The sequence below is a fragment of the Myodes glareolus genome, chromosome 3 (assembly GCF_982192425.1).
Source record: "Myodes glareolus chromosome 3, mMyoGla1.1, whole genome shotgun sequence".
Lineage (NCBI taxonomy): Eukaryota > Metazoa > Chordata > Mammalia > Rodentia > Cricetidae > Myodes > Myodes glareolus.
The window spans coordinates 30844440-30858412 of NC_142028.1; the positions used below are offsets into that span (position 1 = coordinate 30844440).

A 13973-nucleotide genomic window follows, 5' to 3' on the forward strand; every position below is an offset into this window, starting at 1 on the left:
GGGTGGAGACATTAAAGGACAACTTCCAGAGGTGATTTTCTCCTTTCAACCACTTGGGTCCCAAAGATCCCACTCAGGTAGTTAGACCTGCCAGAGGCTCCTTTACTTACTGAGTCATCTTGCCAACCCAATGTTTTGATTTTAAGTGCTTAAAAAAAAAAGCCAGATATGGGGCTGTTGATATAGCTCGTGGGTAAACAACCTACCTAACATGTTTGAGACCAGGAGCATAGCACCCACTGCGAATACCAGCCCTTAGGAGGCAAAGAAAGGAAGAGTGGGGTCTGAGAACAGCCTGGGGTACCACTCAAAACCTTGTCTCCAAAGAGAGAAAAAAATGATGACAGCAGGGCACTGAGCCAAGTGTGGGGTCTGTCTCAGGGCTACCTTCCTGGGCAGAGAAGCCAGCAGCCCTCTTGTAAGTACAGGAGAGAAGGATTAGGGGGTGTCTAGAGAAGAAGACCGCAGGTCCTGGGGAAGCCAGTGTCCACTGCGCTGTTCATGTCCTGGTCCAAAGTTGTTCTCTAAACATTGAGATCTCCCAACCTAGTCTGGTTTGATCCTTCCCTTTGGGGTGAGTGGAGATTCCCTCTTCTCAGTCTGTGGTGCCAGGAAGGCTGATTGGTCTCTCTCAGCTCATTTCTCAAGAGCCAGGATTTAGGAGCAGTAAAAAGCACAGATTTAGCCACCTTGAGAGTTGGAAGTGTGCGGGAAATCTCTCCTTGCTGGAAAGGGCTAACCTCACTTCAAGGCGTTTGATTTCAAACCGTGGGCACTTTCCCTGCAGGGGGGTATTGCGTGCAGCCTGTGTCCAGACTTCTTGTTCTACAAGCAGAAAAACAACCCAAGACTGAGGGAACCTTCTACCATCACCCAGAACGTATACTGAAACCAGAGCACAGGTTTCCACAGCACCAACCAAATATCCTCCCCAGGTTAGGGCTGCAAGACTCGGGTTGAGGCAGCCCTCTTGAGCATCTTCCATCTTGGTGACTGTTCTCAGTAAGGAGTCACTGTTGCCCTCATAGGACACAGTGCTTTGGGCTCTAGAGGTGTGGAGAGGCATTCAGATCTGCATGGAAGGGACCTACCCACCCCAGCTCTAAGTTCGTATTGATTGCAGATAGTAGAACTGCCCAGAATGGAGGTACCATAGCAACAGAAAAACATTACCAAAGGGAAACTGTCGTTATAATCTCCTGGAGACTCTGCCAGGGTACAGTGGTAGTGGAATAAGTCCTGGCCTGGCTTCATGACAAAACCAGAGTGGGTCAAGGGTCAGACATATGAATCCCTTTTTTGTGGGGGGAGTGAAGGGTCTTGGGACAGTGGCTGCCTGCAGAACCCTGGGAATGCTGACATGCTGAAGCCACCACAAAGCCTCAGAGACGGAACCATTCCAGTTAAATTAGCAACTGCAATCACCCAGAAGGTGTCAAATACGTGGTGGACTCTTCAGGAAACGGTGTGTGCACAGGAGCAAACTTAGACTCACAGTTACCTGGGAACCAGAGGCAGGCTGCATTCAAGGATAAGCGAAGCCCCGCCCCATAGAATGAAGTCATGCTCAGGGATATCTGGCCAGTAATCTCTGGAACCAAAAGGAGAAGTCCCTGGACTTTCTAGCTCTGCTGTTTCGAGAGCTGGCCTCTCACAGTTGCTTTCCATCTCCCTAAACTTCCTCTTCCTCTTCCTCTCTGGGAGCACCCCAGCCAGCTCTCCAACCTTGGGCCTCTGCAGCTAAGGACTCGAGCGTGTCACAGGCATGGAATCCATATTTGTAGGCTAGACAGCTGACTCGTTCCCACTGTTTGGGATGCTCTCTTTGCCCTTTGAACTACCACCAAGTGGGTGCTTCCATCCTGGAAGCAGGCCTTTTCCACCACGAAGGTTTTGAAGGTATGTTCCCACACTGGACCTCCCAGGTTGGTCAGTGTGTTTGTGCAATGTTGTCACTTACAACTAAAACATTAGGAGAAGTGAAAGACTAGATCACCGTTCTGGTCTTAGTCCTTTTGAGAGTCCCAGTAAGGAGCTTAGTCTGGCCCCAAATGCCCCATCCTCCTATCTCAGCCTCCCTAGATTACCGGATTGAAAACTGCCTTGCTAGCTCCCAGGCCCACTCTTTAGATCTGAAATTGTGACTTGGAGGGTACTGTTCATTAAGGAGTGCCTTGGAGGTGACTTTTTCTAGGCTTCCATGTGACTTGGTAGGCAGGTCTCTGGGGGCCTGCGGGGGAGGGATCTCAGACTGTGAAAAGTCAAACTAATTTACAGATAGTAAAATAGGGAAATGAGGGGAAGTCCCCATGGTGAAAAGGCCTCTTGTGTCTTTTCTGATATTTCTCTTTCCAGTGCTGAGACTCAAAGCCTGCCTCATTCTCCCTCCAAAGATCCCTTGAAGTAGCAGTGCTCTCTGGGAATATATTTTTTAATCTTAGGACGAAGAAAACTTTCTAAGTATGATGAGATTCATAGGCTCCAAAGCTGCTAGTGATTCTCCATTTGTGAGTCACAGCCCCTTTGGGGCTGAAGGGCCCTTTCTCAGGGGCGGCCTTAGACCTTGGCAAACAGACATTTGCATTGCAATAGCGGCACAACCACAGCCATGAAGTAGCACTGGAAATAATCTTGTGGCTGTGGGGGTCACCACAACATGAAAAACTGTATTTAAAGGTTTCAGCATTAGGAAGGTTGAGAACCACTGCTTTAAAGAATCCTGTTTGTGTCTTTGTTTTTGAAGCAGAATCTTACTATGTAGCTCAGGCTGGCCTGGAGCTCACTATGTAGCCCAGGTTGACCTCAGCTGAGCAGTGGGATCACAAGGTTGTACTACCACACTTGGCTTCAACAACAATAATAACCATTTGAAAAAAAAAAAAAGAGGCCCAGCCACATTGCTTAGGAGGTCCTTGAATTCCTGGACTCAAGTGACCCTCCTGGCTCAGTTTCTTAAGTAGCTTGGGCTACAGGAATGTACAACTGTACCTGGATAAGAACCTTAAGCATCATTGCACAAAATTGAAAACTATTTGAACACAATTATTTCACTGTGTAGACCATGAGTTCATTTTGCTTCATAATACTCCTATAAGGGTCCAAGGAGATAGCTCAGTAACAAGAGCACACATGCAACATAAAATGTGCGAGCACACACAAGCACACACACACACAATCACACACAACACACACACAGCAACTTTCACATACTACCGTCATCCTCAGTTTGTAGATAAAAGCGCTAAACGGTAATTCTTCTGGTAAGTCCCTTCTTCGTTTTGTTTTTGTTTTGTTTTGTCTTTTTTAAAAAAAAAACGAACACATTCCTTCTTCCTATAAGGTAATGTCCCACTGAGTTGCCCAGTCTGGCCTTGAACTTACGCTATGCCCAATATGCCTTGAATTTGAGATCTTCCTGCCTCAGCCTCCTCAGTGGGTGTCACAAGCCTGTGCCACCTGGTTCATCGCACAGTGGGACTTCAGAAGGCGGCACAGAGGTCAGCCTGGAGAGTCAGTCGAGGCAGCCATGGGGTGTGGTGAGAACGGTCATGAGACTGTCCACAGAAGGGTCGAGAAAGTAGAAGAAGCAAGACACTGACTCACTGGATGCTGAGGATAGAGACCAGTGCCCTGCTTCTGCTTGGAGACCATCTCTGTGGGTTTTAGGCTGGGAGCTCACCCCAATCCTGCTCTGCAACCCAACAGGATGCAATTTAGAAGCAACTTTCCAGGAATGTGGCCTTCGTGTAAAGAGAGGGCACTTTGGTGATCTGTGTGGGCACATCTGCCAGGTCTGGATTCTGACAACCTGCTGGCCCCTTGCCAGGCTGTTGAGAGGCCTGCCAGGGTCATAGTCCATTTCATTTGACACTCATTGCTAAACTGAACCCAGGACAAAACTATTTTCCATAGAGACAGAAGAGAAGGCAGTGAGTGTTGAGGCCCTCCTCTTTTCAAAGTGGATGCTGGGCCCCATGGTTCCCTGCTCCTGTCTCTGGATCCAGAACTGCGATGACCTCTCCCATCCCCTGTCTTTGGGAACAGTGAGGGCAACTGTGGGTCCAGCAGTACTGTACCTGATGTCAGGGCTCCCTGCAGCATCTCCCTCACCTCCTGTCTGCTGACAGCCCTCTCACGGGGCAAAAATATCCCTGTCACCTCACATTCCTGCTGCGCACATGTCAACAACTTGTCTTGGCACTAGGGCCATGCTTTTACTTTGCCATAATAGCTAAGACACCACTGTTAGGGCTGAATACAGACTCATCTGTCACCTTGGCCAGAGGTTGGGAGCAATTCTAAGTGTAGAAATTTCTAGAAGGGCAGTAGTACTTCAGGAGCTCAATAGGGTTAGTCATAAAACCAGAGACCTTTTGGCTGAGCCCCGAGTATTAGGAGGGACAGTGTCTGCTGTGGACAGACGTCACTAAGGGAGTGGCAGGGCGTCACAGTTCTGGCTTCTCTCCCTCAACCCAGCTTATCTTCACAGGCAGCTGGCCTCGGGCTTGGTGGGCGTGGCTCTAGAGGGGTTTCTGCTGACCTGTCCCCCTTCTAAGGGGAAAACCCATGGGGCAGCATGAACTGCTAGTGGCAGGTGGGGTCTGAGAAATAACTGGTTGGCTTTGAGCGAAGAACCTCCCCTGCTCTTCTAACTCCCCGGCTCTCTTGCCTATTCCACCTTCCTGAGCTCCTCAAACCTGAAGGCATGGAGCCTCCGCCGCCAGTCAAAATACTACCCCATTTACGTTAGTGAGGAACTTGGGTTAATCTGTAACCAATGAAAGATGCGGACTTTGAAATGAGAACGGGGTCAAATCCTGCTTTACTTCTTACTGGGCCTCATTAAAAGTCATGCTCTCCTTCACTAGGTTGCCCTGACAGCACAGACAGGGTTGTCAGAAAACCACGCTGGTGCCTGGGTAATGGGCTTGCCAGGGGAGCCGCCCGAGCTCCGAGGAGTTACTGCTGACCTGCTTCCACAGTCCTGAGGAAGGCTGTGGGCTGCCAGGCAAACACTCCACCAGGGAGCTACAACCCCAATCCTGTCTTGGATTTGAGGCAGTCTCATGAAATTGTCCAGATAGCCTCGAACATGCAATCCTCCCAGCCTCCCTAGTGGCTGGGATTCCATGCTGCTCTGTCACAAACCCTGACTCATTTCAGGAGAATCCTACAGAATGGTCCTAAACCAAAGGACAGCACTATCTGGAGAAGAATGACTGGCTTCCGGGTCCAGATCTCCGGGGAGACAGTGCTTGATGAGCCACACTGATATGATCTTCACGGTTCTGTCTGTCTGTTTTGAAATGGAATCTCGCTGTGTCTCAAGCGCTTGCCTCAAACTCCTGTGCTAGAGAGATCCCCCTGCCCCTGTCTCCCAGGTAACTGGATTAGCGGCCTGCAATACTGGATCCAGCCACAGGTTCTTGACTTGGAGCTCTAGTAAAAATTAATTTGTAGGCAGATGTTTAGGTGCATGCCTATAATCCCAGACCTTGGTTGGGAGGCTGAGGCAGGAGGATTATGAATTTGACATCATCCAAGGCTACGTACCAAAACTCTGTCTCAATAAATCAACCAATAGATGAATATGCAGATGAGAACAGATGGTTATAAAAGAGTAAGCCTAGTATTTCCTCATTCCCTGCAGCTCTCACTGTATGAATGTGCTCTCTCTCTCTCTCTTTCTCCTCTGTCTTGTGTGTTCTCTTGCCATGTTACCATATGCCATGGTACCCAGCCTCCTCAGAGGCCATGTCAATGCTATGCCTTTACATATTCACAGATTTGAATTAACCCATGTCCGTCTTTCTTTTTTTTTCAGGACAGGGTTTTGCGTAGCTCAGGCTGGCTTCAGACTCACTATGTAGCCAGGCTGACCTTGAACTCCTGGTTCTGCTGCCTCTCCTTCCAAAGTTCTGGGAGTAAAGGCATGTGCCATCCCTCCACGCAACTGCTCTTCTCCATAAGGTGCCCAGCACCTGACATTTTCTTCCAACAACACAAAACAGATCACGACATCATGCCTTTCCTGAATCTCTACTCGACTTTTGGTAGAGTAAATTCAGCACACACGAAAGAAGAGGGGGGCCGACGTTCTAGAATAGCATCGTCATTACTATTAGAACCTGAAAAACGCTCGCACAGCCGTCTGCGAGCTCCCACGTGCAGCCAGTGCTCTCTGCGTTCACCCACACCGCATCTGGGTAGTGTGTCTCCATTCCCCCTCATCTACCTGCAATGTGTGTGTCACACAAGCCAGGTCACTTGTCCTGTAGAGCCACTCACTCGCAGCGTGGTATTTAGCTTGCGAGATGACCTCCTCGGGTTCACACCCTGTGCTGTCCCTTCCCACGCTGGATCTGCCCCACCAACAGGAATGCTGTACTTCCGGTGCCCCGTGTTTTCCGGGGCTGTGTCATAGACGGCATTGTTTCCATTTTGCTGTCTTTTGAATTCCTTGCTCTGGGAACCAGCTGCTATGCCATCACCCTAGCATCCTCTGGAGATGACAGGAGGCTGAGTCTTGAATGGGAAGCAGCAATTCTTGGCCAACCAGCCACATCAAGTATGCATGAGTCTTTCTCTTCACTATTTTTTTTTAATTTTTTTTATGATTTATTTATCTTTTTTTTTTATTTTATGTGCATTGGTGTGAAGGTGTCAGGTCCCCTGGAACTGGATTTTCAGACAGTTGTGAGCTGCCATGTGGGTGCTGGGAATTGAACCCGGGTCCTCTGAAAGAGCAGTCAGTGCTCTTAACCGCTGAGCTATTTCTCCAGCCCCCCTCTTCACTACTTTTGAGATGGAGTTTAGCTTTGTTGGTCAAGCTGCCCCAAACTCCTGAATGCTAGCTCTCCTCCTGCTTCAGGAGTGACGGCGACTACAGGTGTGAACTCCAGGCTTGAGTGAGCAGCCAGGGAAGTGGCCCCTTTATGCGCAGTCAAGCCTCTAGACTCTTTAGGAGAGATGGTCTGGACCTGGTTGACATCCTGAATACAGTCCTGTGGGCCTCCAAGGCAGACCACTCCTGAGAGTCGACCTCCAGAAGCCCCCTGCTTCTCTGCCTCCCTTGACACATGTGTCCAGTGGTTAGACCTGGGTTGTGTGGACTCAGGGTCCGTTTCGGGGAGAGATGCTCACCCTCGGTTTTGGACGCTCGGGAACATTCTCTATCTGACTTCTGACTTTGTGTTCAGTGACTGACTGGATACACAATTCTCCATTACAGGTGACTTTCATCACGCCATAGTGAAATATGTGGTGATCGCCAGCCTACATCTTTGCTCTTGATTAGGCACGCCCCCACCCCTTCCCCAGCTGCCTTTGCTAGCCCTGCCTGTAGAGTCCTGGCGGGTTTCCAGCTCCTCCTTTTCCTTTTCTTTGTTTGTGTGCATGGAATATGGATGTGCTCACGTGGGCCTGTGCGTGAGTTTGCGAGGGTGCACACACTCATCTGAGGGTGGGCATGTAGAGGTCAGAGGTCAACGCTGCAGATCTTCCTTGACTGCCCTGTGGAAACAGACCACACCTCTTCAAAATGGGCAACACGGGTGCTCACTTCTGGGTATCTACTCCAGGGAAACGGAAACATGCCCAGAGAGTCACCCAGGCAGGAGGATCACTGCAAGTCTGAGGAGAGCTTGACTATACAGTTATTTTGAAGAGGACTCTGGAATAGATTTTTTTTTCCAGAGAGGGGAAAAAAATAAAAGAAACTTTTTCCTTAACCAAGGAAATAGTCAAGAAAAGAGGAAAAGAAAGGGCCAGCAAAGGGCTCTGTGGGTGAAAACTGAGCTCATGATGTCAAGCCTGATGCCCTGGGTCTGTGACCCAGAACTTTTATGGTGGAAAGAGGCCAACAGCCTTAGCCTCTGACACACACACACAAAATACATACCTGAATAAATAAGTGTGAAAGGGAAAACAGGCTGGAGCTGTAGCTCAGCTTGTGCAGTAGTTGCCCAGCCCATGCTAAGTCCCGGACGTGGTGGCAAAAGCCTACAATTCTGACACTTGGGTGGTAGAAACAGAAGGATCATAAGTTCACTCTCTGCTACTTAGTCCCTACAGTTAGCATCACACTTAACAGAAAGAATCTGGAAGCTTCCTGGTATGATTAGGAATAAGATAGGATACCCTCACCTCTTGCTCTTCAGGAGGGCGAGGCCTGGGGCTTGAAAACGCTGTGCTAAGTGAGAGTAGCTGGGCACAAAAGGCCAGGAACTACACGCCCAGAAGAGAAAAAACAGTAGAGACAAAAGATAGGTTAGTAGATGCTAAGACTAGAAGAGGAAGAAACACGTCGGTCTGCCTGTCTTTCATTCTTCTTCTTTCTTCTTTCCCCCACCTCTCCTTTTTTTTTTCCTTTTTTGCTTGCTTCCTTCCTTCCTTCCTTTCTTTCTTTTTTGTCTTTGGAAACCACTTTACGCTATAGCTCAAGCCAGCTTGGAATTCACTAAACAGCCCAGGCTAGCTTCAAACATGTGGCAATCCTCCTGTCCGCAGTTCTCTAGTGAGGGGCGGGGTCTCATGAGCCCCTCTCCTATGCACAGTGAAGTGTTGACGGGCCCAGTCGTGTGTGTGTGTGTGTGTGTGTGTGTGTGTGTGTGTGTGTGTGTAGGTAGCCACAGCTGCAGTGGGTTTGTGAGCATGACTGGCCTGTCCCGCCCAAACGACAGTTTCAAATTGCTCTTCCCCAATTCTTTGTACAGTTTCTGCCTCCGTCCCCACGATCTGCTCGGAGAAGACACTTGGGCCAGAGTGAGTCTCTGCGTTAACTGATGCCCAGTAGAGACACGGACCACGCAAACCAAGCAAACCTTCCCTGCTTAAGTTATTGCCCACACCCGTTTTTGAAAGAATCATTTAATACATACGTTGCAGAGGAGCAACAGACTGGACAGCAATTGTACCGCCTGCTCCTTAAGTTATTCCTGCTAGGTCCTTCCGTCGCTGTGAAGAGAAGCCTGACACAGTCATCTGTATCTGATCTTAGCCGAAGGCTGAGAAGCGATTGAAAAGCTTCCATCACAAATAATTAAAGAAGAAAAACTCTGAATAAAGTGACATACAGAACACCTGCTGAATGTATTTATGATTTCAAACTTTCTTTCTAGATAATATCTCACTCTGTAGCTCAGGTTGGCCTTGACCTTGAGATGATCCTCTGCCCCAAGCCTCTCCAGTGCTGGATTACAGACGTACACTACCCAGCAAGAATCTCAACACTCTGAGCTAAAACAAAATGCTGTTCTAGACGAAGTAGGCTAGTTATTAGAATGTTCTAGGTTGTGAGCTCATGTCTGATTCTGACATCTGTGTGTCCTTAAGTCTGTGCTTCCCCTCTTGTGTGTAGAATGAGAACAATAGCAATGCCTTGCTAGGAAGGCTGGTGGAGAAATTCATGGTGTCCCTGCTATTATCCTATGCTCCCTCATGGGCTGGCTTTTGAAGCTTCTGTCATGTTTCCCGTTACACAGTCAATCACTGGGAACACAGCGACAGAGAAGAACCTTGTGGTGGTTTGAAAGAAAATGACCCCCAAAGGGAATGGCGCTATGGTTTGAGTAGGTGTGGTTTTATTGGAGGAAGTGTGTCACTTTGGAGGCGGGTTTTAAGGTCTCATATATGCTCAAGTCATGCCCAGAAAGACAGACCACTTCCTGTTGCCTGCAAGATGTAGGACTTTCAGGTACTTCTCCAGTACCGTGTCTGCATGCACACCACATGTCCCACCATGATGATAATGGACTGAACCTCTGAAACTGTAAGCTGCACCTCAATGAAATGTTTTCCTTTATAAGAGTTGCCATGGTCATGGTGTCTTCACAGCAATAGAATTCCTAACTAAGACAAACACTAACTTGATCCTGACATTAACGGGTAACGAGGAGCCAGTGAGGGGAAGTAGGCCATAGAAACAGTGTAAAAGCAAAGAGGCATCACATCGCATAAAGCCAAGGGGATGTTTTATATAAAATAGGTTCCTGACTTTAAACGATGCTTTAACTTTTTTTTTGTTTTGTTTTGTTTTGTTTATTTTTGTTTTGTTTTTCGAGACAGGGTTTTTCTGTGGCTTTGGAGCCTGTCCTGGAACTAGCTCTTGTAGACCAGGCTGGCCTCAAACTCACAGAGATCCGCCGGTCTCTGCCTCCCGAGTGCTGGGATTAAAGGTGTGCGCCACCACCGCCTGGCCTGCTTTAACTTTTAGAAAGTGTTTCTTATTATTGTTTGTGAGTATGACGTATGCTTGGGCACACACATGGATGTGTACATGTGGAAGGGGCGGTTGAGGCAAAACGTCTTTCCTCTTGCCATTGACCAAAACTCCATGGAGATGGACCTCTTATTTTGGAATTGATAATGGCGCTTTGGGATTTATAATGGAGCTGCTATTGACAACGTACTCTACTCTTTTTATTTAATTTTTATTTTTGGCAGATCTGGGGATGGAACTCATAGCCCTACAAATGCCAGGCAAGCGTTCCACCCCTGAGCCACAGTACAGCCCCTGACAATTCACGGGAGAGTTGCAGGCCTGCTAACCGCACAAGGGCTGTGAGCAGACTTGGCATCAGTGTGAGGTGAAAGCCGGACTGTGGAGGTGGGAGGGTCTTAAAGCCCTGGCCAGAGGAACCCTCCACTGTAATGTCCTTCCTGCGGTGAAGTGCTTTCTGCGATTCCAGCAGGATTTCTCATTGGAACCGCTTGGTGTGAGTGGGAGGTCCCCCTCCTGAGACAAATTAATCTTCCCTATATAAAAGCATTTCCCAAGCATCTACAGACAAGTTTCCTGTCAAGAAATGAGCTTGTTAATAATCGGGGAGATAAAGAAGTGCTCACAGGCAGCCCTCATACACGGCTGCAGTGCGCAAGCCCGTAGCTGTCGCTCTGATGTGTGTAGATGTGTACAGATAGCGCTTTGCCAACGACCTGTCTCGAGAGTGCTCAAGGTTTCCTACTTGGCTGTAGCTCAGGGGTTTTCTTTCGTTTCCTCAGGACATGGGTAAAGTTGCCAGGCCCTCTGTTTGTTAGGGAGCAATATCTACAATGGGACGTTCCGTGCCCCCTTCTTGCTCTTCCTCTGACTGGAGAGAAGAAACTAGCTGTGGGCTCCACAGAGGAGTGACTGAGCTGGTCAGTGGTACCAGCCAGGGTACACAGAGAGGGTGAACGGTGCGGATCTGGCCGCAGGCCACTGCAGAGAAAGAGTTCACTAATAACTCAGCTTCCACTGGTGAGGAATGAGGAGACGGTGGGGGAGACATTCCTGTCACTCAGTCTGCCATCGTGACAAAACACCCAGTGACATTTTCTCAGAGGATGGAAGGTTCGTCTCGGCTCATTGTTTCAGAAGCTTTAGTCCATGGACACCTGCTCTGTGCAGGGGTGGAACATGGTGGCCAAGAAGTAGAGAGAAGGTGTCAGGGACAAAAGAGACAGAACGCAGTCCCCAAGGACATCCTCTTCAATTACATCCTACCTCCTAAGGCTCTAGTGCCTCCCAATGCCAACACCAAGGTTTCACCAGCAAATCTGTCCACTGATGAGGCCAGACCTTCTCAATATGGTTGCCACAGTGACGAAGCATCCCCATGGGAGACTGGGGGACACTTCCGGTCTATCCCATGACAGCACCCAAACACACTCTTCTACTAGATCCTCGTCTCTAATGATGGACACCACTGCCTTAATGGAAAGTTTAACCATGTATATGTCCATATTTTAAAAAATATTTTGGACAAGAATGTATCTTTTCTATAAGTTTAAAAAAGCTAAAATAGATAAACATAAATTTTAAAAGTATTTCTTCTTCAGTTAATTATTTCAGTGGCCTTGAAACCCTAAAAAACAAAACAAAACCTTAGTTTTCAGGCTGGATATAGTGGCACAAAACTGTACATCCAGCCTGCAGGAGGGGAAGGCAGGAGGATTTGGGATTTAAGGCCAGCCTGGGCTATCCAAGTTCCAGACCAAATTACCTTTCCACTGTAAGCAGTACCTCCATTGTAGACATTGGTTCTGAGAGAGAATCAGGACCGTGTGCAAAGGGACACTTTTAAAAAGTGTTTTTATGACAAGTTGACTGGCTTTTGTTTTTGTTTTGAGAAGGAGTTTCCTGTAGCCCAAGCTTGCTCAAGTTGATTTGTAGCTAAGGCTATCCCTGAACTCCTGATCCTCCTACTCTATCTCCCAAGTGCTGGGTGCACCACCACACCCAGCTCATATGGCATTTTACCACAGTGAAATTGGGTAGAACCAGAACTAGTAATAGGGATTGATTAAATGAAATATAATGTAGTCATGATGGGCTATTGCTATTGGTTATTTCTATGATATATACATTTGGAGCCCAGGCCTTCTATATAGCACATTTTACCACTGAATGACACTGTCAGCTTGCCTAGTTATTATGAATGGTTCTATAAAAAATTATGATGGCATGAGTATTGTCCAAGTAATTTTATTAAATTCCAAATATCGTTCAAATAATTTCAAATTGTCCCAAATGTGGCACTCTACAAAGCAGTGTATGTGGATCAGAAACTAAGTGTGAAAACATTAGCTGTTGTTATTTCTGAGGAATCAAATTGTAGATTATTTTGATTTTGTATTTCTTTCCTAAAATTGTCAAAGGGTTCATAATGAATGCATAAAACTTTGTTGTCACATTGCAAGATAAATAGTTTACAAAAAAAAAATCCCTTACCAAGAGATGACAAAAACAAAGCTAAGTAAATGTCTGTGGGACATTCCAGTTCAAGGAACAAGGGCATCCTAACCACCAGGCGTTGGCCGGCATCATGCTCTGCTAGATTTACGTGACCTCTGAACCTGGCAGAGTCTAGCAGGTGGGCTGAGTAACTCCACTCAGACATGAATCCAGGGTTCAGAGGGGAGCTTACAGCATGATTATGGCTTCACTGAGGTCTGAGTCCTGATATCAGGAGAGTTAGAGGAATTAGGTTCCTTGACATCCTTTATGGCATGAAGTGTGGTGCCCTGCACCCAGCATGCCAAAGGGGGATCTCATTTCCCCTGTCTTACTAGCATGCTCCAGTGCCAATGCTTGTATACCTCAGTCATTGTTCCCACCTTACTGCCCACCTGGCAGGGTGTTAGTGTTCAGCCTGCTCTGCTTGGTGTCTGAGTCTTGGGGAATATGGCAGAAGCAAGTTGGCATAAAGACTCACATTAATCTGTCCTCCAGTCTCCTGAGCAGTTGTGGGGGTGTCTTGGCTGCTGTCACTCAGTTCTGACTTCTGGGCAAAACGTCTTTAGCGATGGGTCGTTCTAAGAGACTGGTAGTGAGTGGTCAAGACTGTATTCAAGAGAAGTTAGGCTTGTAAGAGAGAAGGGGGTGGGGGAGGCATGACTTGAGATTAGATTAGGGCAAGATAGAGCGTGGAACTGTTAGATGATGGCTTACCTTTGTCTTCACTCATTATGAATGAAATTTTTTTTGAGATAGGTTCTCCTAGCCCAGGTTGACCTTGAATTTGCTATATAGCTCAGGCCTTAAACTTTCCATAATTCTGCATCCATCTCCCAAGTGCTAGGATTTGTAGGAATGCCCAGCCCTAATATTTATGCCATTACAAAAAAATTTTGAGTTCTCAAGGAATATATAAACAAGGTATTAGGCTTCCCTGAATCCTCCAAGAGTTAAAACAGCCTGTCCATCTAGCAGGGAGAGCTCTGTTGGGAGATGTGGTCACACCAACCCAAATGTTTGTTCCTAGCTCCTGTCTTTGCAACTGGCTTACCACTGCATTATTGGAGGATGGCAGAGTGGCCACACTGAAAACACTCAGTGTTGCTGAATGAATGACCTGGATTTGTACCCTCACTTTCGCTTGTAAATAGATGTGGGGTTTTTTTTTGTACTATTTGCTACCAATGGAAGTTGTTCTTTTTTAAAATTTAAGCTTTAGAAAGAAACAAAATTATTTTTAAAAAGTTATTATCAT

General features: G+C 47.4%; 1 protein-coding gene and 1 long non-coding RNA gene across 9 annotated transcripts in view; one reads left to right on the top strand and one right to left on the bottom strand.

Annotated features, from left to right (window-relative positions):
- Nucleotides 1-13973, bottom strand: part of Ninj2 (ninjurin 2) — a 100353-nt gene that overhangs the window by 19126 nt on the left and 67254 nt on the right. Inside the window, exon 1 of one of the 7 annotated variants that reach the window (XM_048444376.3) lies at nt 3382-3686. The exons of the other annotated variants lie outside the window; for them this stretch is intronic. The gene's annotated coding sequence lies outside the window, so the exon portion shown is untranslated. Of the gene's footprint in view, nt 1-3381; nt 3687-13973 lie in introns of those variants that run through there. 7 annotated transcript variants of the gene reach the window in all.
- LOC148122629 (uncharacterized) lies at nt 1609-9078 on the top strand. Of its 2 annotated transcripts, none has more exons than XR_015737460.1 (2): nt 1609-1899; nt 8715-9078. It is a non-coding gene; the product is annotated as an uncharacterized LOC148122629 (long non-coding RNA). The 2 variants fall into 2 exon arrangements; XR_015737461.1 differs by lacking the exon at nt 1609-1899 and adding an exon at nt 3852-5381.